General features: G+C 41.6%; 1 long non-coding RNA gene across 2 annotated transcripts in view; it reads left to right on the top strand.

Moving 5' to 3' along the window:
• LOC118539397 (uncharacterized) overlaps positions 1 to 25255 on the top strand; it is a 34355-nt gene extending 9100 nt beyond the window's left edge. For both annotated transcript variants that reach the window (XR_004919155.2, XR_013448883.1), the window contains exons 2-3: positions 7690 to 7852; positions 23442 to 25255. This is a non-coding gene — a long non-coding RNA (uncharacterized LOC118539397). The remainder of the gene's footprint in view (positions 1 to 7689; positions 7853 to 23441) is intronic.
• Positions 25256 to 25563: the final 308 nt, after the last annotated feature.

Below are 25563 nucleotides of genomic sequence, written 5' to 3' on the forward strand. Positions count from 1 at the left end.
TCACTTTCTCAGTCACAGTCCAGAATCATCTCAGCAAAGGGCAATCATGGCCCTGGCTTGAGTCTGGCGCTCCCCTGGGAGTCATCAACTGCAGTTACAGAAAGAGAATCCCAGAAGAAGATGGAGAACCTACATGAGTCATGTAACGAGGGGGCCATTTGCAGGAGGGGAGGGACGGTAGATGGCACATGCAGGGTGATGGTTGAGAATGAGCCTCTGGATACAGAACACTCTGGTTTGAATCCTGCGTCTACCTGGTACTAACTCTGAAGACTTGCCAAGTTGTTTCCCATCCCTGCTCCTTCTCAGAGGACATCTCACCCTCCTCCTAGGATTGTCATAAAGCTTAAATAAATGATTTAATGGTAAAAAAAAAACACTTGGAGCAGTGCAAAGCATAGAGTACAAAAACTGAAAACTATTAGAAAAACAATGGGAGCTTGATAAAATAAATACATATATATTTGAAGAAATCAATACACTCGTTTTCCATGTCAGCAGATAAATAGAAATAAAAATAAGTAAAGGCATAGAGAAATTGCACTGTGCAACCCACAAACTCAATTTAATAGATGTATACAGAAACAAGCTTACCTTAACAGAAAAGAAATATATTGTCTAATATCCATGAAATCTGTCATACGCAATGGACATAAAGAAAGCCTTGACAAATAAAATAAAAGAGATTTTGCGCAAGCCAAATTCTCTCTGGTAATAATCTAATAATGTTAGAAATACCTTTTTTATAACTTAAAAATTGAGGAACATAATTCTAGACAACAAAGTCCAATCTTTTTTTAAAGCAATAAATAAAAGAACACTTTGTAATAGAATCTATGGAATATAACAAAAGCTGTAGTCAGAGGAAAATTAATAGACTTCAGTGCTTCCATTATAAAGAATGACTAATAAAACAACAAGGGAAATTGTTATGAACCCCAGGAGGTTAGAACATGAACAAAATAAACTCAAAGAAATTCCGAATAGAAAATTAATAACGATAGAATCTGAAAGTAATGGAATAGAAAGCATAAGTAGAAGAAGGGAAAATAAACTAAAAAGCTCATTTTTGAAAATACCAGACTGGATGAAGGGGGTCAAGAGGTACACACTTCCAGTAATAAAATGAGTAAGTCCTGGAGAGGTGATGTACAACACGGTGGCTGTGGTTAACAATACTGGATTGCATATGTGAGAGTTGCTAAAAAAAATAGATCTTAAAAGTTCTCATCACAAGAAGACAAATTTTTGTCACTATGTATGGGGACGGGTGTTAACTAAACTAATTGTGGTGATCATTTTGTAATATATACAAACACTGAATCCCTATGTTGATGAAATCCCCCGCCAAGTCTGATTAAAGAAAATAGAAAATACGGTTCTGTCAAAAAGAACGCTTAACCAAAGTTACAGAAGAGAAGAAAAACAGAAGAGAATACCATATGCAATTCTATGGCAACACGTTTGATAACCAAAATAAAATGGCTAATTTATTAAAAATATTTAAAATGACCCAAGGAAAGTTGACACACTTGAAGACACCAGTTACCAGAGATATGGAAGATTTAGCATTAAAAAAGATCTCCAGATCAGAGAGGTTCACTGCTGAGTTCTATATTCACCTTATGTAAAAAACCAGATTGCTCCTATTTTTTTTTTTTTTTTTTTTTTGAGAGAGAGAGAAAGCAGAGGGGGAGGGGGAGAGGGAGAGAGAAAAATCTCAAGCAGGCTCCACGCCCCGTGCAGGGCCCAACTCGGGGCTCTCATGACCCTGAGATCATGACCTGAGCCAAAATCAAGAGTCCAATGCTTAACTGACTGAGCCACCCAGGTGCCCCGCTCCAGTATTATTTAAACAGTTCCAAATCATACACACTGGTTTTCAGACTTGATTGAATGAGATAATCACCAGATGAGCTTTTCGGTTTTTTTTTTTTGTTTTTTTTTTAAACTAAGGATGTCCAAACCTTAGCCCTAGATACTCCTCTTCAATTGGTCTGGGTTGTGCCAGGTATCGAACTCCAGATGGTTCTCACAGGTAGCCAGGGTAGGTAACCTCTTCTAGAGGAAGTAATGAGAAGCTTTTCAATTCTTTTAAAACCCAGTTCTGATAAAGGTAGTACCAGAAAACTCTAAGTAACTTTTACTTATGAAGAAAAACAAATCTTACTCTAAGTAACTTTTACTTATGAAGAAAGACAAATCTTTTGAATAAATTACTAGCATCAAAGGACTAAAGTGCTATGACCAGGAAGAGTTTATTCCAGGAATTCGAGGCTGGCTTGAACCAGGGACAGTATCAACATAATCCACTAATTACATCAATATATTAAAGGTGAAGCTGAGAAGACTTTTGATTAAATTTGGCAGTCATTCCTGACAAGTCACCAACTAAAACCTTAATAGGAAGAAGCCACCTAAATATAATGAAAGCTATTGGACAGAAAAAATAAGTTTTAAAATGGTAAAATTTTTAAATGTTTAAATAATTTCAGAAGTTCTTAAAATTCATTAAGATGAGAAAATAAAATGAGTGTAAGCATTGGAAGAGAAGAACCTAAACTCTCTTTTTCCTGATGGCTTGCTCTACGTACTAAGGGAAACTAATGGACTCTAGTAAAAAATAAAAGAAGAAAACAATAATCCTCATAGACTCAAGAAGATCATTTGCAAGGTGACTGGAAACAATAAAATTATACAATATTAATACCTTTTCTACATATGAACACCAATGATTGTGAAATGGATATGGGGAGAAATTGGATGGAAAAAATATCCCATCCATAGTGTAATGGTTAGCACTCAGGACTCTGAAAAAATATCCCCGTCACAATAACACCAGCTCTGAAATAACTTGGAAAAACACTTATTAAGAAAAGACTTAGGAATTATATAAAGAAAACTATTCTAAAATGATCTTCAAAATCTCCCTGAATTTCATAAAACAAGATCTATAAAAATGAAAATAAACACTATGTTCTTGAGTGGGAAGATTGAGATAAAATGCAAGCCTTCTCCAAATTAATAAAATTAACTAAAAATCCCAGTACTGATTAGAATATCAACAGTCTGCTTTCAGTGCTAAGGGGAGGGAAAGGAGATTGGATTAAACAAATGGAAAAGGAAATGCCCTAAAATAGTCAATAAATAAATAAATGGCAGGGATATACTTGCCTTAACTTATATCAGAATATACCATGAAGTCAAATATAAGCATATAAATATGGTATTGCTAGTTTAGGAATAGAAAAAAAAAAGATCACTTAGATCTCTTGCAGGGAACTAAATATATAACAAAGGTGATATTTGAATCCAGTAGGGTAACATGGTTTATTTAAAATATGTTGCTGGCTTAACTAAATTTCCATTGGAAGAAAATAATGTTGAGCTCTTATATCATGTACAAGGAAACTCCAGATGGGTTAGAGTCCTGAATATAAATAAAACAAAACACTGAAAATGTCAGAGGAGACAAAGAAAGGAAGGATAAAGCAACTCTTAAGAATGAACCAGAACAGGAGGAAAAGGTTAGCAGGGCTTGGCTTGAGAAAGAGGAAGGCAGTTTTGAACAAAATCTTATAAACCGGGAAGGAATGAGAGAGAAAGATGTCTAGCATGGTGAAAACATTAATGGCACAATGAAACACTTTAGCAACATAAAGGAATGAAGTACTGACTTATGCTATCACATGGATGGGTCTCAAACATGTTCAAGAAAGAAACCAGACACAAAAGACCATATATTGTATAATTTCATTTACATGAAATGTCCAGAATAAGCAAATCTATTGCGACAGAAAGCTTAGTGGTTCCTGGAGGCTGGGAGAAGGGGGAAATGGGGAGTGAAGGATAATGGGTACGTAATTTCTTTTGGGGCTGATGGAAATGTTCTAAAATTAGATTATGGTAATGGTTGCATAACTGTAAACACATCAAAACAGGTGATTTTTTTTAAAAACAGGTAAATTTTTACGGTATGTAAGTTCTATCTCAATAAACCCATTAACAATATTCAGGCCACTAAACCCAATTTGTTTCTTAACTGTGTAAGACATACGGTGCCTCCTTCACGAAGGATATAAAGTACAGGCTTTCTTTTTTTCTAGAATTGGCATATACCATGTCAAATAGGTCAACTGTCAGAAATCTGAATGAGAGCTCAGTAAATTTTGAGTGTGCATTCCCCTTGCAGAGGCTCTGGAGGCAGACCACCTTGAGTCCCAGTCCCAATATTTACTCCTTCTGTGGCACACAGCCTCAGTTTCCTTATCTGTAAAATGGGAAGGGGATCAACTGTGAGAATTAAATCAAGTGTTGTATATAAAGAATTTAGGTGATCTCTGGCACACAGTAGACCCTCAATAAATACGATGGTGAGGACAATGATGATGGTGGTGATGGTGCATAGGATTAGAGCAGAGCAAGAATCAGAGAATAGTCTAATATGTGTATATATATATACAGATATTATTCATTATATTTTTTACTATTATGCATTTATACATTTTTTAATTTTAACATTGATGCTATTATCCATGGTGAGTAGATATTAACAAACTAATTATATAAAGTTCCACAATTGCTAGAAAGAAAATTGCTGGCTTCTCCCAAAGTTTTTTTATTAAACTGAAGAGAAAACATAGAGTATCTTTAAATTGTCTAATCAGTGTGCCAAAGACAGATGGAAGAGGACTAAAGGTCATCTGTAGAGTTTGAATAGCACTCCTCTGACTTCTCGCAAAGAATGCCTGGCTAGCTCAGTCGGCAGAGCGTGCAGCTCTTGATCTTGGGGTTGCAGTTTCAAGCCCCACGTTGGGGGAAGAGATTATTTTAAAAAATAAAAATAAAAATAAAAACAAATCTTCAAAGACGGTGGAAACACCTCTGAGCAGCTTGCTTTGGGAGGGTCCTTCCTTCCATAGTGGTAATAAAATAATATATTGCTATAATCTAACACAGCGATAGCATTCTGGGTCAGTAAAGAAACTACTAATTTGGGGGGCTCAGTCGGTTAGGCGGCTGCCTTCAGCTCAGGTCAAGATCCCAAGGTCCTGGGATCAAGCCCTGCATGGGGCTCCTTGTTTGGTGGGGAGCCTGTTTCTCCCCCTCTCTCTCTGCCTGCCACTCCCCCTGCTTGTGCTCTCTCTCTCACTATCTCTCTCTCTGTGTCAAATAAATAAAATCTTTAAAAAAAAAAAAAAAAGAGGGGCACCTGGGTGGCTCAGTCGTTAAGCGTCTGCCTTCGGCTCAGGTCATGATCCCAGGGTCCTGGGATCGAGCCCCACATCAGGCTCCCTGCTCGGCGGGAAGCCTGCTTCTCCCTCTCCCACTCCCCCTGCTTGTGTTCCCTCTCTTGCTGTCTCTCTCTCTGTCAAATAAATAAATCTTAAAAAAAAATAAATAAAAATAAAAAAATAAAAAAAAGAAACTACTAATTTTTTAGGGCAAAGAAGGACATGTGTTTCTTTCTAGGCTGCCAAGTGCACATGTTTGTTTAAAAATCATGCCACAGAAGGGACCTGTGGGTGCCTTCTGGGGTGCTGGAAATGTTCTATACCATATCTGGATAGTTGTACCCTAGGGATACATGTGTAAAAATTAGATGAGCGCTACACTTGACACGGATAACTTCAGCATGTTATGTATTTTATACCTCTATGAGAGAGAGAGAAAGAGAGAGATTTGGAACCTAGTCAAGTGTTCCAAGGAAACACTCATATATACAGAAAAAAGCTTTATATGTAGTTATAGTCATTAAAGCCTCTCTCAATAGCAAAACATAGAAGCAACTTAACTTTGAACAGTATCAGTTAATGGTTAAGTAAATTATGGCATACTCATTCACTGGAATGTTTATGCAACAACTAAAATGTATATGGAGAAGGGCGCCTGGGTGGCTCAGGTGGTTAAGCAATGGACTGATTTTGGCTCAGGTCGTGATCTCAGGGTTGTGAGATCAAGCCCCATGTCGGGCTCCACACTCAGCAGGGGGTCTGCTTGAGACTCTGCCCCTCCCTTTGCTCGCGCTCTCTCGCTAAAACAAATAAAATCTTTAAAAAAATGTATATGGAGAGTTTGCAAAAACATGGAGAAATGCTGTGTTATAAAGCTGAATTTTAAAAAGCCTTCAAGACATAAAATATTTGTGTGTAATGTAGAAGTATAATTATGCGAAAATATGCGTTGAAAAATGACAAGATGGAAATACCCCAATTTTATTTTATTTTTTTAAAGATTTTATTTATTTGGGAGAGAGAGAGAAAGAGAGAGTACGGTGAGGGGGGGTGGGCAGAGGGACAAGCAGACTTGGTGCTTAGCAGAGAGCCCAAGGTGGGGCTCAATCCCAGGACCCTGGGATCACAACCTGAGCTGAAGGCAGATGCCCAACTGACTAAGGCACCCAGGCACCCCAGAAATATCCCAGATTTTAATACTGACTATCTTTGAGTGGTGAAGCTATGATTTTTTACAAGATTTTATTTATTCATTTAGAGAGAGGGAGAGAGAGAAAGAGAGAGAGTATGTTCATGAGTCGGGGGGAGGGTCAGAGAGAGAATCTCAAGCAGACTCAGTGCTGAGCACAGAGCCCAACATGGGGCTCAATCTCACAACCCTGAGATCATGACCTGAGCCCAAACCAAGAGTTGGCAGCTTAACCGACTAAGCCACCCAGGCGCCCCCGGGTGATTTTGTTTTCTTCTTTCAGATTTTCTGCATTTATGATAAATGTGTTCAGTTTTCATAATTGTATAAATATAATTAATACTTTTACATTTATAATAGAAAAAAGGAAAAATTGGACCATGAATTAATCTTGCGGTGACTAATAGCATGGGCTGCTTAGAATTGCAGACTTGATGTCACATGCTGGTCTTTTTGCTTTAAAAGAGCAGTCATTCCTATGGCTAAAACCAATTTCTTAAGGAGCTCGCCATCAGCCTCAGCATTACAGCTCAGTTGCAGCCTCCTGACATACAGTTTTGAGATGTGCCTCCTGGTCAGAAAATAGTTGGCTATGTTCTATCAATTAAGGATTTCTCCTTCATCGCCAGAATAGCTCTTCAGATAACTTAGACTTCTGGGAAGTTTCTGTGCAGCCAGTGCTGGACAGAAATGCTGTAACTCAAGGAGATTTAATCTCCCAAGATAAGATCGTACCAATATATAGATTTTCTGAGGAGGTTCCTTTGGAACTATAATTATGAGTATTCCAGGTATTCTCTAAACTTTCCATCACTAAGGAGAGATTCACATTATGGGTGGAGGAACTCTGAGGAATTTGGGCTTGATCTCTAAGCAAGATTGCTAGTAAAGATATAGGTGATGGCAGTATTAAATAATCACACTCATTTATTCTTAGTCATCCACTTATTAAGTATTTATTGAGTACCAGAATTTGTGCTAAACTCTACTATTTTTAAGCTTACATCAGAAGTTGGAAAATAGCTTTCATCCTGCATGCCAAATTTGATCAGTTGGTAGTGGGGGTATAGAGTGCTCTGCTGGAAAAGATTCTGGGATGGTATCCAAACTCAAATGAAAAGAGCAATGATCGATTAGTAATGTCTGCTATTACTGTGGAAGGGGAAATGGTGGTGCATGTGCCATGCATTTGCCATGTCGGCTGGATTACTTCTGCCAATTTAATGATGGTCACTTAAGCTCTGACACATGCTCTATTTCCTACAGGTTGAAGGAACCAAATTCCTATCCAAGTTAGTATCACTGGAGGAGCATTAAAAGAGGAGTTAAAAAAAAAAAGAGTGAATGTGGACCATCTGCTACCAGCTAGACCTTGCACAGTTTTTGTTCCATAAAATGAGCCATATGATCTTCAGGATACCTCTCTGAGGTAAGTATTTCTATTTCTTTCTTACATATGAGGACCTAGGCTAAGGCAAGGGAAATAACTTTTCCAAAGTCTACAATCAGTCACAGCAGGATTGCTCGTCTATCCAATGAGCAATCCAGGCTTAACATGGAATCCAATAAGATATGATAGTGTCCACTTCTTTTCAGAAGATCATAAAACTAATTCCACTAATTTCTGATGATGACTTTAGTTAAATGGGTCCCTTTGGAGAAGTATTCGATCCAGTCTGTGCATCAAGATAAGATAAGGCATTGTCTGTTCCACTTTCTGCCCACCCCCAGAATGGCTGGTGTTGTTTGGAGAGGGTGATACTCCTGTCACCCAAGCAATAAGCCCAAAGCTTTATGATCTTGGCTACAAAGGCATACTCTATGAATAAGCCCCAGGAAATCCAACCAACCCTTTCTTTTCAGGTTCAAATGTCCGTGATTGTTTGATGGACCAGTCATCACCCCCTAAAATCACATATAATTACATCTTATTACACAGTTACTATGTGCCAATTCCTCTGCGAAGAGATCCAGCTGCACTACTGCATCGCATCCTCACACTGTCCCTAAAACACAGACACTATGGTTATCCTGACTTGACAGACGAACAATAGGAGACTTTAGGGTCAAGGAACTTATGCAGAGTTACATAAGTAGTAAGGTAGGTTAAGACCCAGACCCCAAAGTCTATGGCTTAACTTCAATTTAAATTGTTTAATCAACTACTAGCTCTTAATAATTTCCAATATATCCTCTCTAGTGGGTTACCCTAAAAGTAGACTCTGAAACAAAGATGTAAGTAGAAGTACTGTATTTGGTTGGGGATCCCAGAAAATGCCAGAAGGAAGGGGTAGGACATTGAGGCAGGGAAGAGAAGGAAAAGAAGCCTATAAAATGTATCTCCTCAAGCAAGTTTACCAATATGAGAAGTTTCTAGAACTAGAGTTTTGAGAACTAGAACTCCCTAGTTAGAGTTCAATCCCACTTGGAGAACTCTGGGAAACCCCATGTAAAACGTGCCCACAAGGCAAGACAGCCGGGGTATTTGTACACCCCATTCCCAGCAGTTAGTGGTCAAGGGCTGCTCACAAGGGCCATGAATTCCCTGGCACTTCCAGTCTGCCACACATGTGGGCAGAGTGGACTCTGGTGGCCAGAGAAAGCCCTGAGGCAAGGAGCTCTAGGACTGGAGGTGGAAGCCAGTGAGCCTGCAAGGAAACTCAAGGCCTTGGGGATGTGAGCAGGACATCAACAACTGTCACAGTGTCTACCTCACTTCCTTCCTTTTTTTTTTTTAATAAGCCAACTTTATTGAGGTATATATTATAGAACACAACATTTACCATTTTGATTATACAGTTTAACCATTCTTAGCAAATTCACCAAGTTGTGTGACCAGCACCATAGTCTATTTTTAGAACATTTTCATCACCCCAATAAGATCCCACATGCCCATTTACAGTTAATCCCTGTTCCCACTTCTAGCTCTTGGCAACCATGAATTCACTTTTTGTCTCTATGGATTTACCTTTCCTGGACATTTTACGTAAATGAATCATACAATATGCGGTTGTCCATGTAAGTGAGGGAGTGCCTCTCCAAATGGCTAAGGTTGCAGAAAGGAAGTAAAAGCAAGGTAAGCAAATAAATTTTCCATGAGGATGGTGGGGACGTTCTAGATGAAGCCAATGGTTGCATTAGAATTGGCAATTAAGAAACAACCTATGCTTAGACTAGAGTCCCATCTTCCCAGGATACATTCACTCATATGGATTTTTGAGTTGGCATATTTTAAAGATGCCTTTTCAACACAAAGGACTGGCAGGCAGCAAGAAATGAACCCATCAGCCTGAGCACTGGAATGAATGGGGCTGTCTCTAAAACCACTTCTGTTAAATAGATCTAAAGGTTTCTGATGATCTTGGGAACTGAAGAGGTCAGTCTTTGGAAGTGACTGATGTACAGAGGGATCTTGGTCTCTTATTTGGCCTATCAATCCATTCACAGTTTCCTCCCTCTCTTTGCAGAAATAAAATAGAAAAAAATGTGATAGAGGGCAACAAGAGCAGAACAATCGGCCAACTGGTCAACCATAGTATACATTCTACAGAGTGCCATACCCTCTGTATTTTGGGTAAATTTGATTACAGTTCCCCACACACAGGGGCATAATTGGCCCCTGACTAACTGTCTGTGGCTATAACCACTGATAAACGCCAATGACTTAGGATATGGGATGTGGTCTACACCAACTCGCCCAAAGCAGACTCTGACCTTGCTACTGAAGGTCATCTTCTCTGGGCTGCTCCTGTTCCTTGATTCTGGATGAGCCCACAGAGCAGAAGTTTGGCTGTTGTCCCTTTTGAGATCCTTATCATGTGCTATTTAGAAACACGCCCTTTTTTCCTTTGCATTATGAGCCAATTGAGAAGTAGGCACAGAAACAAATTGCTGGCTAACATATCACCTTTATTATTTGTAATGCTGGGCTGGAGGGTATGGCTTGGACCTATGACCACAATGTGGTTCCCTGATGTCTGCCCCTGAGACTGGATCCTGGGATCCACTAAAGAGGAGCAGCAGGGGAATAGAACACTTACCTCACCAGCTGCAAGAGAATTGTGCTGGGTCCCAGGACTGGAGACAGAGAGAGGTGGACAGCCACTCCTGTCTCCACAATGCCAGCCCCAAGCCCTGACCCAAGCACGCTGACTCCATGTAAGACACCCTTGGCTGGGGGAAAGGCCAGTGCCCCAAAAGCAAGCCCAATGGGCTGAGCCAAATCACCATCAGATCCCATCTTCCCAATCTCGCCAATCAGATATGATTATTTCTCCATTCTAGCAGGGGAGGGAGGGATCAGATGAAAGGAATGATAGATGCTTCCTTTTTAATAATTCCAGGTGTGGTGGTGGTGGAAATTTCTATTCTTCAGACTAACAAAAATGTTATAGTAGCAGAGAACAGTTTGCTCTACAGTCCCTGTCAATATAACTTTCTCTCTTATCTCTCTGCAAATCTCTCTCTCTGCCTCCCCTTCCTCCCCTCCCCTTCCCTTTCCCTGCCTCTCTCTTTCACACCACACACACACACGCACACACACACCAGGAGTTAAAGAACTTGGATATCAGTCCTCTGAATAAGATAATTAATTCCTTTAAATCTTGGTTTCCCCAAGTGTAAAATGAGGGACTGTTTCAGCCTTACTTTCCTATGACTCCAGAATCTACAGGAGATTTATTTTAGTCAGAAAGAATTTTATTAAGAAAGAATTCATCAGCTACAGATTGTGTTCTTAAAAAAATACCTTCTCCCCCTCTACCGCACTTCTAGCAAATATGTAGCATAGAACTTGCAAATTCATGCCTACACAGGTCCACCGGGTACCAGGAATGAGTTACGGGGGGCCAGATGTAGGACAAAAGGGAGTGTTTGGGACTGTGGGTGACTGGAACACATAGGATGCCCAATTTTAGCTAACTGCTGTCATGTGGGAAGGAGGGTTCTTGTTGCATTTCCTAATGTTTCAAGAGAAGGAAGACATTGACATTTTGTATGTGTGTGTGTGCAAAATCCCTAGATTTTTATTTATTTTTTATTTTATTATGTTATGTTAGTCACCATACAATACATCATTAGTTTTTGATGTGGTGATCCATGATCCATTGTTTTCGTATAACACCCAGTGCTCCATGCAGTACGTGCCCTCCTTAATACCCATCATCGGGCTAACCATCCCCCCACCCCCCTCCCCTCTAAAACCCTGTGAACCATGAGAGACTATGGACTGTGAGAAACAAAATCCCTAGATTTTTAAAACCTGGCTAAGTTTTAAAAAACATTGCTTAGGCTAAATAAAATGTATCTGCCAACTCCATTTCACCCATGGTCAGCCATTTGCAATTCTGGCCTACAGTGGCCAATGGATGGTGACTTTCTTATGTCTAGGGCCAGCTGTAATAGGAAAAGGAGGTGCTTGCCATGTGAGCACTAGTGAGGATCAGGATTCCCCGAGTCTCCTCCCTTTTGCCTGTAGTGGTGTCTCACATTCCACCACTAGAAACGTATCCCCTTGGATCCTCAGGAATTACCCATGTCCAGAGACCCCAGGAGATAGGAAGTGTCCCTGGGAGGGGCCCCCCACAAAAAATTGTGCCACCAGCTTCTGGGGGCTGTTCTTGCTCTCACCTGGTGCCCACTTGGAAACAGCACGGTAACATATACCTCCAACCCATACACCCTTTAAAGCACTGATGAGTGACAGATTTCACTGCAGTTGTCTCAGGAGATAGAAGAGAGGCTGATATTGCCTTCTGCATGTCAAACTTCCTACTCATCCTCTCCTAATATTTCTTTCCTCTTGCTGACCACCACCTTCAAAACAAAACAAAACAAAACAAAACAATATCCCCGATAGCTTCTCCAGCCAAATTGGTCCTGTCAACATGCACATACCTTCAGGAAAGCAAAATCCTGCTAAGGATAACACTAACAGCCAACTACTATGGAGTGCTTAATGACATGGGCCCTGTTACTAGCACTTTTCAAGTATATATCTATGAAGATGCTATTATCATTCCCAATATACAAAGGAGGTGACTGAGGCACAGAGAGGTTAAGTAACTTGCTCAAAATCACACAGCCAGTAGGTAGAGGAGTGGGGAATGAAAACCAGACAGTCTGGCTACAAAGTCCATACTTTTTTTTTTCTTCTTAAAGATTTTATTTATCTCTTTGAAAGAGAGAGCGCAAGAGAGAGAGCACAAGTGGGGGGAGGGGCAGAGGGAGAGGGACAAGAAGACTCCCCACTGAGCAGGGATTCCCGACTCAGGCTCCAATCCCAGGACCCTGAGATCGTGACCTGAGCCGAAGGCAGACACTTAACTGACTGAGCCACCCAGGAGCCCCCAGAGTCCCTGCTTTTAAAAAGGGGTTGGCAAACTTTCTCTGTAAAGGGCCAGACAGTAAATATTTATGGGCCATACCATCCCTGTACCAATACTCAGTGCTGCCATGGTAGCATGTGAAAGCAGATATGGACAATTTGTAAGTGAATAGCTATGTTCCAATAAACCCTATTCACAAAAATAGGCAGCAGGCTGAAATTTGCCAACGCTGGCTCTGGAACATAGCATGTTGCTCAGCAGAACAAACCACAGCCTGACCCAAAGAAGTGAGCTCCTATTCTCCCTTCTAGTATCCCTTCACCACCACCAATAAGAACATCAGCAGTAGCAGCAACATTTGGACAACACTGGCTTGGGATGAGCACACATGATAACCCAATGTCAAGACAAGGTTAGAGTCCCATGATTTATCCCACCACCCTAGTTGGCAGGTGTGATGGTTCATTTTATTTGTCAACTTGGAGAGTGCTTTGGATGAGATGAACATTTGATTGGTGGACTCTGAGTAAACAGATTACCCTCCTAAATGTGGGTGGGCCTCATCCAATCAGTTGAAGGCCTGAACATAACAAAAAGATGGGCCTCCCAGAGAAAGAGGGAATTTTCCAGCAGACTGCCTTGGGACTGGAACTGCACCACGCGCTCTCCCGGGTCTCCAGCAAGCTTTGCAGATTTGGACTCACCAGTCTCTGTAATCATGGGAGCCAACTCCTTATAATAAATCTCCTTCCAGATAGATATGCATATCCCATTGGTTCTGTTTTGCCGGACAACACTGCCTTATACAGCTGGCAATATCTTAGCTAGATGGTTGAGAATATGAACCTGCCTGGGAGTTAGAAGTGCCCAGAACAGGGAGATGAGTGCAGACATAGGAGGTGGGAAGACCTGAACGGTCCTTTCCCTGGCTTTGCTGAGGTCTGGCTCAGCTCACCATGGCCATCTCTTGAGGGAGCAGTCTAACACTCCAGAGCACTACTGGGCTGGTGTGGGCCCAGGACAGCATTTGGGTGCTTATTCACTGCTTTGGTCTAAAGAGGTGAGGAAAACACGTCAGTATAAACATCTCCTGTTGCTACAATGCACCCCCACCCCCATTTTAAAATAGGGATTCTTAAAATAGTTTGCCAATAATTGCAACATCCCATTATTCCACACTTAGGGCCACAATACTCAAAGATAGAGACACGATGAAGGAGGGACTGGTAGGAGCGGGGAGAGAATGAGAGCAAACCAGCCAGTCTTGCTTCAGTAACAAAGCCTTCTGGATACCTCTGGGGAACGAGCGCCTGCGCTCCTGACACTTGGGACCAGATCCTTTTTTGTTGTGGGGGGCTGTCCTGTGCACTGTAGGATGTTTAGAAGATCCTTGATCTCCACCCACTCGATGCCGGGAGCACTCACACCCCATCCCCAAGTTGTGACCAAAAATGTCTCCAGACTTTGCTAAAATGTACCCTGTGGGCAAAAATCGCTCTTTGTTGAGAACCATTACATGAAAGGGAACCCCTACATGCCTCTCAAAGCTCAGATTGTTTATATCCAGGGGAATGACGGGCTCATGGCAGAGGATACTTCCCTGGAGCACTAATTGTCCTTGATAGTAATTTAAAGCATTATTTTTATATTAAAACAAATGTGGATATATTACAGAGTAGAATCCCAAACTTAAGGCTGGGAAAAATTTTCATCTGAGGTGGGGTGATTTTGGCTACACTCCCAGAACACTTGGCAAGTACACATTTACATTTCTCTGCCTTGGGGGAAGCTAATAATAGTTACTGTTTATTGAATGCCTACCTGGTGCCAGGAGCTCATTGTAGAGGCGATTTCCCGCTCGCCTGGCACAGCTGGCTACAGTTAGTTCCATTTTGCAGGTGAGTAGACTGAGATCCAGGGAGGTCATGAAAACTTTTTGGAGACTGGTGGCTGCTCAGCCATGAAGCTGGCGTTGGAACCCACCTGTCTCGGCAAGCTGTTTCCCAACGGGCTCCTGGGAAAATCTGTGAAAAGGTGAGCAGCAATGAACCACCAGAGGCCGCATCCCGGTGCTGTTTGGTGGGATGGTTTAAGAAAAAGAAAGGCTTCGTTGAAACTGACAAGCTCTTACCCTTTTTGGGAGAAGAAAGGGTGAGTTTCTGAAGCTGAATGCTGAAAAGGGCAGAATTGCCAAGTTGGAGCCCGTTCCTCAAGAGGGAAATGGTCGGTCAGCTTGGTAGTGCCAGCTCAAGACTCCAGAGTCTCAGCCCCAGACCATCCTGAGTTGCTCCCACCAGCCCCAGCGGGGACATTCTGTCGGGAAGTTTTTCTTCCTGGCTTTGATTTATGGATTCCTCCTCTGGGTTCCAGCAGTGTCTGTGGCTGGCTGCTGTAGGGATGAGGGCTACCTACCTTTAGTCACTGTAGGAACTCCTACAGACTGTCATCTCTGCGAACCACTCTTAGTCTGATCTGCTCACTACTTTTGTTTCTTTAAATGGACCCCCTCTTAAAGAATGGAAAAAAACCAAGACCCATCTATATGCTGCCTACAAGAGACCCATATTAGACCTAAAGACACCTGCAGATTGAAAGTGAGAGGATATAGAAACATCTATCATGCAAATGGATGTCAAAAGAAAGCCTGAGTAGCAATATTTATATCAGACAAAGGAAATTTTAAAACAAAGACTGTAAGGATAGACAAAGAAAATTTTAAAACAAAGACTGTAAAGATAGACAAAGAAGGACATTATGTAATAATAAAGGGGACAATCCAACAAGAAGATATAATGATTGTAAATACTTATGCACCCAACAGAGGAGCATCCAAATACATAAAACAGTTAATAACAAATACAGAGGAACTAATTGATAATAACAAAATAAGAGTAGGGGACTTTATTTTTTTATTTTTTTTAAGATTTTATTTTTTTGACAGAGAGAGAGAACAAGCAGGCAGAGCGGCAGGCAGAGGGAGAAGGAGAAGCAGGACCCCGGGATTATGACCTGAGCTGAAGGCAGATGCTTAACTGACTGAGCCACCCAGGTGCCCCAGTAATAAGGGACTTTAACACCCCACTTACAGCAATGGACAGATCATCTAAATAGAACATCAACAAGGAAACAATGGCTTTGAAAGACACACTGGAACAGATGGATTTAACAGATATATTCAGAACATTCCATCTTAAAGCAGGAAAATACACATTCTTTTCAAGGGCAGACAGAACATTCTCCAGAATAGAGCCCATATTAGCCCAAAAAACAAACCTCAAGAAGGCTGAAATCATCATGCCCATTTTCTGACCACAACACTATGAAACTCGAAGTCAACCACAAGAAAAAATCAGGAAAGACACAAATACATGAAGGTTACATAACATGCTATTAAACAATGAATGGATCAACCAGGAAATAGAAGAAGAAATAAAAAAGAACACAGAAACAAATGAAAATGAAAACATAATAGTCCAAAACCTCTGGGATGCAGCAAAAGCAGTTCTAAGAGGGAAGTCTATAGCAATACAGGCCGACCTCAAGAAACAAAAAAAATCTCAAACAACCTAACCTTCCACCAAAAGGAGCTAGAAAAAGAACAAGCAAAACCTAAGACCAGCAGAAGGAAGGAAATAATAAAGATTAGAGCAGAAATGAATGATGCAGAAACGAATGATACAGAAACTAGAAAAACAATAGCACAGATTGGTGAAACCAGGAGCTGGTTCTTTGAAAAAAAAAAAAAAACTCAATAAAATCAATAAACCTCTACCCAGACTCATCAAGAAAAAAAGAGAAAGGACTCAAATAAACAAAATCACCAGTGATAGAGAAGAAATTACAACCAATACCACAAAAATAAAAGCAATCCTAAGAGAATATTATGAAAAACTATTTGCCAACAAATTGGACAACCTGAAAGAAATGGATAAATTCCTAGAAACTAAAGCAGGAAGAAATAGAAAATTTGAGGGGCACCTGGGCGGCTCAGTCATTAGGCGTCCGCCTTCGGCTCGGGTCATGATCCCAGGGTCCTGGGATCGAGCCCCGCGTCGGGCTCCCTGCTTGGCAGGAAGCCTGCTTCTCCCTTTCCCACTCTTCCTGCTTGTGTTCCCACTCTCGCTGTCACTCTCTCTGCCAAATAAATAAATAAAATATTTTAAAAAAAAGAAATAGAAAATTTGAACAGAATGATAACCAGCAAAGAAATTGCATCAGTAATCAAAAAACTTCCCAACAAACAAAAGTCCAGGACCAGATGGCTTCACAGGAAGTTTCTACCAAACATTTAAGGAAGAACTAAACCTTTTCTTCCTAAACTATTCCAAAAAACAGAAAAGGAAGGAAAACTTCCAAATTCATTCTATGAGGCCAGCATTATTCGATACCAAAACCAGATAAAGACACCACTAAAAAAGTGAGGTATAGGCCAATATATCTGATGAACACAGATGTAAAATTCTCAACAAAATATTGGCAAACTGAATCCAACAATACATTAAAAAATCATTCACCACGATCAAGTGGGATTTATTCCTGGAATGCAATGGTGGTTCAATATATGAAAATCAATCATATATTGATACATATATAATGTGATACAACACATCAATAAGAGAAAGGATAAGAATCATATGGTCATTTCAATAGATGCAGGAAAACCATTTAACAAAGTACAATATCCATTCATGATAAAAACCCTGAACAAAGTAGGTTTAGAGGGAACATACCTCAACATAATAAAGGCCATATAAGAAAAACTCACAGCTAACATCATCTTTAATGGGGAAAAACAGAGCTTTTTTCCCCCTAAGGTCAGGAACAAGACAAGGATGTCCACTCTCATTCAACACAGCACTGGAAGTCCTAGCCACAGCAATCAGACAACAAAAAGAAATAAAAGGCATCCAAATCACTAAGGAAGAAGCAAAATTTTCACTCTTTGCAGATGACATGATACTATATATAGAAAATCCTAAAGACTCCACTGAAAAACTACTAGAACTTATAAACAAATTTAGTAAAGTCACAGGATACAAAATCAATGGACAAAAATGTTGCATTTCTATACACCAATAATGAAGCAGTAGAAAGAGAAATTAAGAAAACAATCCCATTTGCAAATGCACCAAAAATAGTAAGATATTTAAGTATAAAACTAACCAAAGAGGCAAAAGACTTGTACTCTGAAAACTATAAAACACTGATGAAAGAAATTGAAGAGGAAAAAATAAAAAGAAAGAAAATGAAGAGGACACAAAGAAATGGGAAAAAATTCCATGCTCATGGACTGGAAGAATAAATATTATTAAAATGTCCATACTACCTAAAGCAATCTACACATTCAACGTAATCCCTATCAAAATATCAACAGTATTTTCTATAGAACTAGAACAAACAAACCTAAAATTGTACGGAACCACAAGAGATCCCATGTAGCCAAAGTAACCTTGAGAAAGAAAAGCAAAACTAGAGGCATCACAATTCTGGACCTCAAGCTCTATGACAAAGCTGTCATCATCAAGACAGTATGGTACTGGCACAAAAACAGACACATAGATCAATGGAGCAGAATAGAAAATCCATAGATAAACCCACAATTATATGATCCATTAATCTTTGACAAAGCAGGAAAGAATACCCAATGGGAAAAAGACAGTCTCTTCAACAAATTGTTTCGGGAAAACTGGACAGCAACATGTAGAAGAATGAAACTAGACCACTTTCTTACACCATACACAAAAATAAGCTCAAAATGGATGAAAGACTTAAATGTGAGACCTGAAACCATAATAATCCTGGAAGAGAACACAGGCAGTTACTTCTTTGACATCAGCTGTAGCAACTTTTCTAGATATGTCCTCTGAGGCAAGGGAATAAGAGCAAAAATAAACTATCGCTACATCATCAAAATAAAAAGCTTCTGGGGTGCCTGGGTGGCACAGATGGTTGGGCGTCTGACCCTTGGTTTTGGCTCAGGTTGTGATCTCTGGGTGGTGGGATCAGCCCTGTGTCTGGCTCCATGCTCAGTGGGCAAAATCTGCTTGGGATTCTTTCTCCCTCTTCCCCTGCCCCTCCCCACTCTGTGTGTGCACTCTCTCTAATAAATAAATAAATCTTAAAAAAAATTGATTAAAAATTTTAAAAAATAAATAAAAAGCTTCTGCGCAGTGAAGGAAATAATAAACAAAACTAAAAGGCAACCTATTGAATGGGAGATGATATTTGCAAATGACATAACTGATAAAGGGTTAGTATCCAAAATATATAAAGAACTTACAAACTCAACACCCAAAAAACAAATAATGCAATTAAAAAATGGGCAGAAGACATGAACAAACATTTCTCCAAAGAAGACATCTAGATAGCCAACAGACACCTGAAAAGAGCTCATCATCACTCATCATGAGGGAAATACAAATCAAAACCACAATGAGATATCACCTCACACCTGTCAGAATGGCTAAAATCAAAAACACAATAAACAACAGGTGTTGGCAAGGATGTGGAGAAAGGAGAACACTCCTACACTGTTGGTGGGAATGCAAACTGATATAGTCACTCTGGAGAGCAGTATGGAGCTTCCTCAAAAAGTTGAAAATAGAAGTACCATATGATCCAGCCATCGCACTACTAGGCATTTACCCAAATTATATAAGAACGCTAATTCAAAGGGATACATGCACCCCCATGTTTATAGCAGCAATATTTATAATAGCCAAGATATGGAAGCGGCCCAAGTGTCCATGGCTAGATGAATGGGTAAAGAAGATGGTTAAGACCTTTTCCCTGAAAACGATTGCTTCTCTACATATAATTCACTGCCGTTAGTGGTTATGCCAGAAACCATGCTGCTTTAACAGTGTCATGGGTTTTCCACCTGAGGACCCATGCGCACAGATGGGGGGTTGTTATGGTCTCCGTGGTGTCTCTCAAAAAGTTCTATGTACAAATCCTAACCCCCAGTATCTCAGAAGGTAACTGTATTTGCATTAGGTTCTTTAACGAGATGATTAAGTTACAATGAGGTCATAGCGGTCATCTGCTCTGACTGGTTCCCTCCTAAGAAGAGGAAATGTGGACTCAGACATGAACAGAGGGAAAAACCAAGTAAAGACACACGGACATCTACGAGACAAGAAGAGAAATCTGAGAAGGGACAATTCCTGTTGACACCTTCACCTTGGACGTCCAGCTTCCAGAACGATGAGAAAATAAAGTTCTGCTTTTTAAGCCACCCAGCCTGTGGTACTTTGTATGGCAGCCCCAGCAAACTAATACAGAGGTTACTAGCTGTGGAACCTCGAACAAGTTACTTTGCTTCTTGAAGCCTGGGTTTTCTTATCTCTCCAAGACGGGGTAACAGGACAGTCTACATTCTGGAATTGTGAAGGGAATAAAAAATATGTCCAACATGGCTAGTCACCAAAGGCCCTGGCACAGAGTAGGACTCAAAACAACAACAGAGGCAAGAAGAAAAAGAAACAACAAAAAACCACCCCAAATTTTTATTATCACAATAGTTGGAATGCTCTCTGGACCCTGGAAGACTTGAAGATGTTTGTGATCTTTAACTCCAAAGAGATCATCAAGACATAGGAGTTGGGTGCTAAGCATGAAGGGCTCCATCTTCCATATTAACCAACTGGAGTGGGGTGGGCAGGGGCATAGGAAACAAACTCATCACTCCTCTTGCCTCTTCCCCCAAGATATCCAGATGTTCTAAAACCACCCGTTACAGGGGTGCCTGGGTGGCTCAGTCAGTTGAATGTCTGACTCTTAGTCTGAGCTCAGGTCAAGATTTCATGGGTCGTGAGATCGAGTGCCTGAGTTGGGCATGCGCTCAGCATGGAGTCTACTAGAGATTCTCTCCCTCTGCCCCTCCGCCCACTTGGGCGTGTGCTCTCTCTCCCTCTCTCAAATAAATAAATCTCAAAAAAAAAAAAAAAAACCCATCCAGTTACAGGGTCCCCCACCTTCTTTTCCCACTCAACTCCTCCTTCATCAGGATGGCCGTTTCCCCTGCCCTATCCCCACCTCCACCCTCTGCAATCTTTCAGTATGTTTTGGGACCCCTTTCACATCCATCCCTACAGACCCGTTGAGTGCTTACCTAGGGCCCACCGCTTGTAAACTGTAGAGCTAGGCTTTGACCCTAGGCTTATGTGACCCTTGACACATCCCAGGAGTCACAGACAGATTAAAAGAGGACTTTGGTTTGCCAAAAATAATAATGATCCACCTGTTAATTATAATTTCTACTCATTAATTACAACGATGATTAAGTATAATGGAAAGTTTTTGCTGACACAGTAAGCATGATTGTGGTGTCTGTTTGCTGAGCATTTACTATGTGCCTGCACTCCACATGCACATATGATTCCTTTGGATTCCCTCTGATCAGCCTTCTACATCAGCGGTTTTATTATGCTCATTTCATACCTGGGAGGGCACTGAATCGTGGAGCCAAAATATCTACTGTCTAACAGATTCTGAGAGAGACTGGGGGGCAGGGAATGAAAAGGTGAAGATAATGGAGAGAAGAGGAGAGGAGAGAAAAAGCACAGGGAAGTGCTTTTCTTATTTCCTCCTGGGTCCACCGCACAACAGCAGGACTGCATCCTCCAAGTTCCTCTGTTACATTGGTCTCTGCCCCTGGTTCCTTGCACAGAGCTCCTAAAATCCTTGTAATTTCCTACGTGGTAAGAGTGCTGGGAGCATCTTTTATTCTACTGAGGCGACTCTGGTGGGCTCCTGGAGGGGGGCTGGTCACCAGAAAGACCAAGTCATGATTAGAAGCTTGGAATTTTCAGCAATTCCCCCACCCTACCCGCCCGATTCTCCAGAGAGGGGAGAGGGGTGGAAATATAGTAATTGATCATGCCTACTTGAGGAAGCTTCCATAAAATCCCAATAGTATGAGTTTTAGGAGCTTCCAGGTTAGGGAGCATATCCATGTACTGAGACGGTGACATACCCCAATTCCAGGGGGACAGAAACTCTTGTGCTTGGGACCCTCCCATACCTTACCCGATGTATCTCTTCATCTGACTATCCATCCATATCTTTGTCATACACTTTAATAAATTGCTTGAGGTAAGTAAGCGTTGCCCTACGTTCTGTGAGTTGCTCTGGCAAATAATGGGATCCACGTGTGGGGAGGTCATGGGAACCTCTGATTTGTACCCAAGTGGGACAGTTGTGGGTAATCTGGGGACCTACTACTTGTGATTGGCATCTCAAGTGAGGGAAGAAGGTAGTCTTGTGGGACTGAGCCCTTAACCTGGGGGATGTGGTGCTATCTCCAGGTAGACAGTGTCAGAATTGAGTTGTAGGATTCCCAGCTGGTGTTGCAGAATTGCTTGGTGGTGTGGGAAGAGCCCCCACACCTCTGGTGTCAGAAGCGTTGTGTGGTAGTCGTGTGAGAGCAAAGGAGACACACAGGAGGAGGACTGGGGATTTTCCTTTGTGGGGTGGGGCGGGTAGTGGTGGTGGTGGGGACACAAATATTCAGCCCATATGACAATGGTCTCCTCCCTGTGTCTCTCCACAACTTCTTCCCTCTGCCTGTCCAAATTTCCCCTTTTTATAAGACACTAAAGGATGAGCGACTACCCTAATGACCACATTACAACCTCTGTAATGACTCTATTTCCAAATAAAGTCACATTCTGAGATAAGGACACCAGGACTTCAACATATGAATTTTGGGGCCACACAGGTCAACCCGTTAACACCAGCCACATGGGTGTGCGTCTTAGGTTACAGACTTTTCTTGATAACCAGCCCTACTAGGGTTCAATATCCTTCTCCAATAGGAAAATATCCTCCAATCCAGCCCAAACCTTCTCCTGTCACAGTTTAATTGCCTTTCAATCTCCTAAAATGACAATGTTCTCTCTTTTCTGTTTTGAGCCTTAAGTTTGGGACTCTCTTTGTAGCTGAACAACCGCCCCCCACTCCCACCAATTAAAGGAGGCAAAGAAAGGGAACTGAGAAGAGAGACTGGGGGCAGGGTATTCAAATCATTGTCTTTAGTTCAGAATGTGAGCCAGATGCTATCAAGGACTGGATAAGGAAGGTATACTCATGGTTGTGGTTCAGAAGCTTGAGAGCTTTGGTTTAAAAATAGGCGAACTGAAATAAACACTGAGAGCTACTCAGATGGCACCGAAATAGAGTGGTAATTGATCTAATGCAACTTTTGCCTTGGATAACATCATTATTTGTGAAATTATGTCAGTGTTGCTGCTGCCAAGTCAGCAAGCACTTACAGGACGTGACTTCTAATTTAGGAATTGCACTATTTGTGGCTCATCTTCGAAGACAGCAGGAACTCAGTGGACACCAGTGGCCAGACTTCTGAAAGCACACAGGTTTCAGCTTGGAATCTGCAACCTCGGAATGCAGAGGAGGTGAACTGGCCCAGTGTCCCCTTGAGGAGGGACTTGCTGCCCAGCTCTAGGGAATGTGGCTGGATGATTGCCTCCAGCTGTCAGCTCCTTCAAGGTCGGCCTCGGCTGCAGGTCAGCCCACACACCCTGTGACTTAATGAAACAGGGGTATGAGCTAAGGACCCACCCGCGTCACTCTGGTGTGACCTGGTACTCGCTCCAGAGCTCCGACCTGCCTGCCTTGCGATTCCACTTCTTACTCTATCTCCCACCTGCTTCTTGCCCCTTCCTCTCCCAGGTGTGGATTCCTAACACCTCAGACCCTAGACTCCAAGTCAACATCTGCTTCCAGAAGGCTTGACCTGCTCCAGGGGCCTCCGCAGTTTCTACCTGTACCTGCAGCAGTCCTGAAGAGGATGGAGCTGTCCCCTCAAACCCTTGTGGAGCTGGCTGCAGGATTCTCTGGTGGAATTTCAAGTGGGAGAATCTTTTAGACTATTTAAGAATATAATACCAGATTTTCATTCGTTTGGCTTACACAAAATAAGGCCCATGTGTAAAAGCTTTTGTTAGAAAGGACAGCCGTTTCCTTATTGACGTTTTTTCTCCGGAACTGCCTGGATCCAGCCACTGTCCTAGGTACTGTGGTCACCGTGGTACACGAGACATGGGTTCTCAGAGCTTAGGGCCTAGGGGAGGAGAGCGACAACATACAAATATGCGAGGATGTTCATGAGGACATAGAGATCTTTAAAACCCATGATGAAAATAAGATGGGGGATGGTACTGGTGACTGGGGTCTGGAAAGACTCTTTTGATAAAGTGGCCAAGGAGGACCTCTGAAGGAGGTGGCAGTCGTGTTGAGATGTGAAGGACCAAGCCAATCCAGATAAAACTTTAGCTCTTGGAACTGGAAGGACCCATAAGTTCCTACTCAAAGCTGAATTTAACCAACAGTATCGTCTAGAGGATGGAGGGGACCACCCTGCTGATCGGAGCTGGTCAGCTGGACCACTGACCATGCCCAGTGGCCTCCATGGAGATTGAATGAAGGATTGGACGCCACAGAGATTTGGCCCAGATTGGAAACAGCTCATCAAAGTGATCCTTGATTCTCACATTCGATTTTTATGTAGAAACAGTGGAGAAAGAGGCTCATCTACTCCTTTGGTTTATGTTGCAGGTCAGAGATGACAGGGTTCCCAATTAACAGGCATTTAAACTACCCCTTATGATCTTTGCTGGGCTTTCTTGCTTTTTTTTTTTTTTAACTTTGTCCAATTCTTGGCAACTCGATTTTAAAGGTCATTATATTAACTGCAAAGATGAATCAAGGGGTGAGGTCATGTTTCATCCAGGGAAACTCTTTTGTCTTGTGTGCTGTCATTTCTATGGCCCATCAATGCAGATCTGGGTTTCAAAAAGATAATTCTATTTCAACATAGTATTCTTTGGGGGAAAAAGACCGCCTTCCCTTCCAAAACCCAGCTTTGCCTTCTCATCAAAGGAAGGCTTTGTGGCACGTTTTTCTCCCTCGTATCTGGGAGAGCAGCTGGCCTCACCAGCCCTACTCCAGCTGAAGAGAGCTGTGGACTTTATTGTAATCACCTTGTTGAAATATATGGAATTGTACAGCAAGAGACTGGTTCTATGTTGCCATAATTTATGACAAAGGCCTGAATAAATCCCCAGACATGGATTTTCTATAAAATCCTTCCTTGTGAAACTTTGTTGCTCTGCAAAATGAAAAAAAGAGAAGAGAGGGAAGGGGGGGGGAAGCCCACAAGATATATATATAAATCTCTGAGGATGCCATTTCCATTCATCACATTTACTGTAAAGACATAGGTTTCATTTGGATGGAAAAAGAATGAATCATAGTGGTTTTAGCATCTAATGTGGAGTTTGCTTGTAGCATTTCCCTCCAATCTTTCTGCTTCCTCAAGATCAACTGAATATGGAAGGAAGAAGCTTGCAAAGAATACTTTCTATCAACCCTAGAACGTTCTGTGTTAGGACGGACATCAGGAGATGGAGGGAAATCTCCTTTTCTGTGCCCTTTACCAGGGACAGCCATTAGTCTGTGAATGTTTAAGAATATTTACTAGTTGCAGCAAGAAGTATATTTTACTTATTCAAATTATATTCTATGAGGTGGGTAATGGGGAGAGCGGGGGAGGGGGAGGGATGGAAAGGGAGAGAGGGAGTGAAGAAAGAGGAGGCCAAGCCAGAGGCGGGAGAATCTTTTGAATGGTATAGCCTATTTCAACCTCCATCCCACTCATAGCCTGAGAAAGCAGGAGATGGACAATCTGACTCTACGGATCCCCGCTTTTGTCCTTTTGGCTCTTGCAGTATGAGCATCCCCATGCTGAGTGCCAGACTGCTGTTTTTCTTCACTATGATCCCTTCAACACAAC

This window comes from Halichoerus grypus, chromosome 6 (assembly GCF_964656455.1).
Source record: "Halichoerus grypus chromosome 6, mHalGry1.hap1.1, whole genome shotgun sequence".
NCBI classification, from domain to species: Eukaryota; Metazoa; Chordata; class Mammalia; order Carnivora; family Phocidae; genus Halichoerus; species Halichoerus grypus.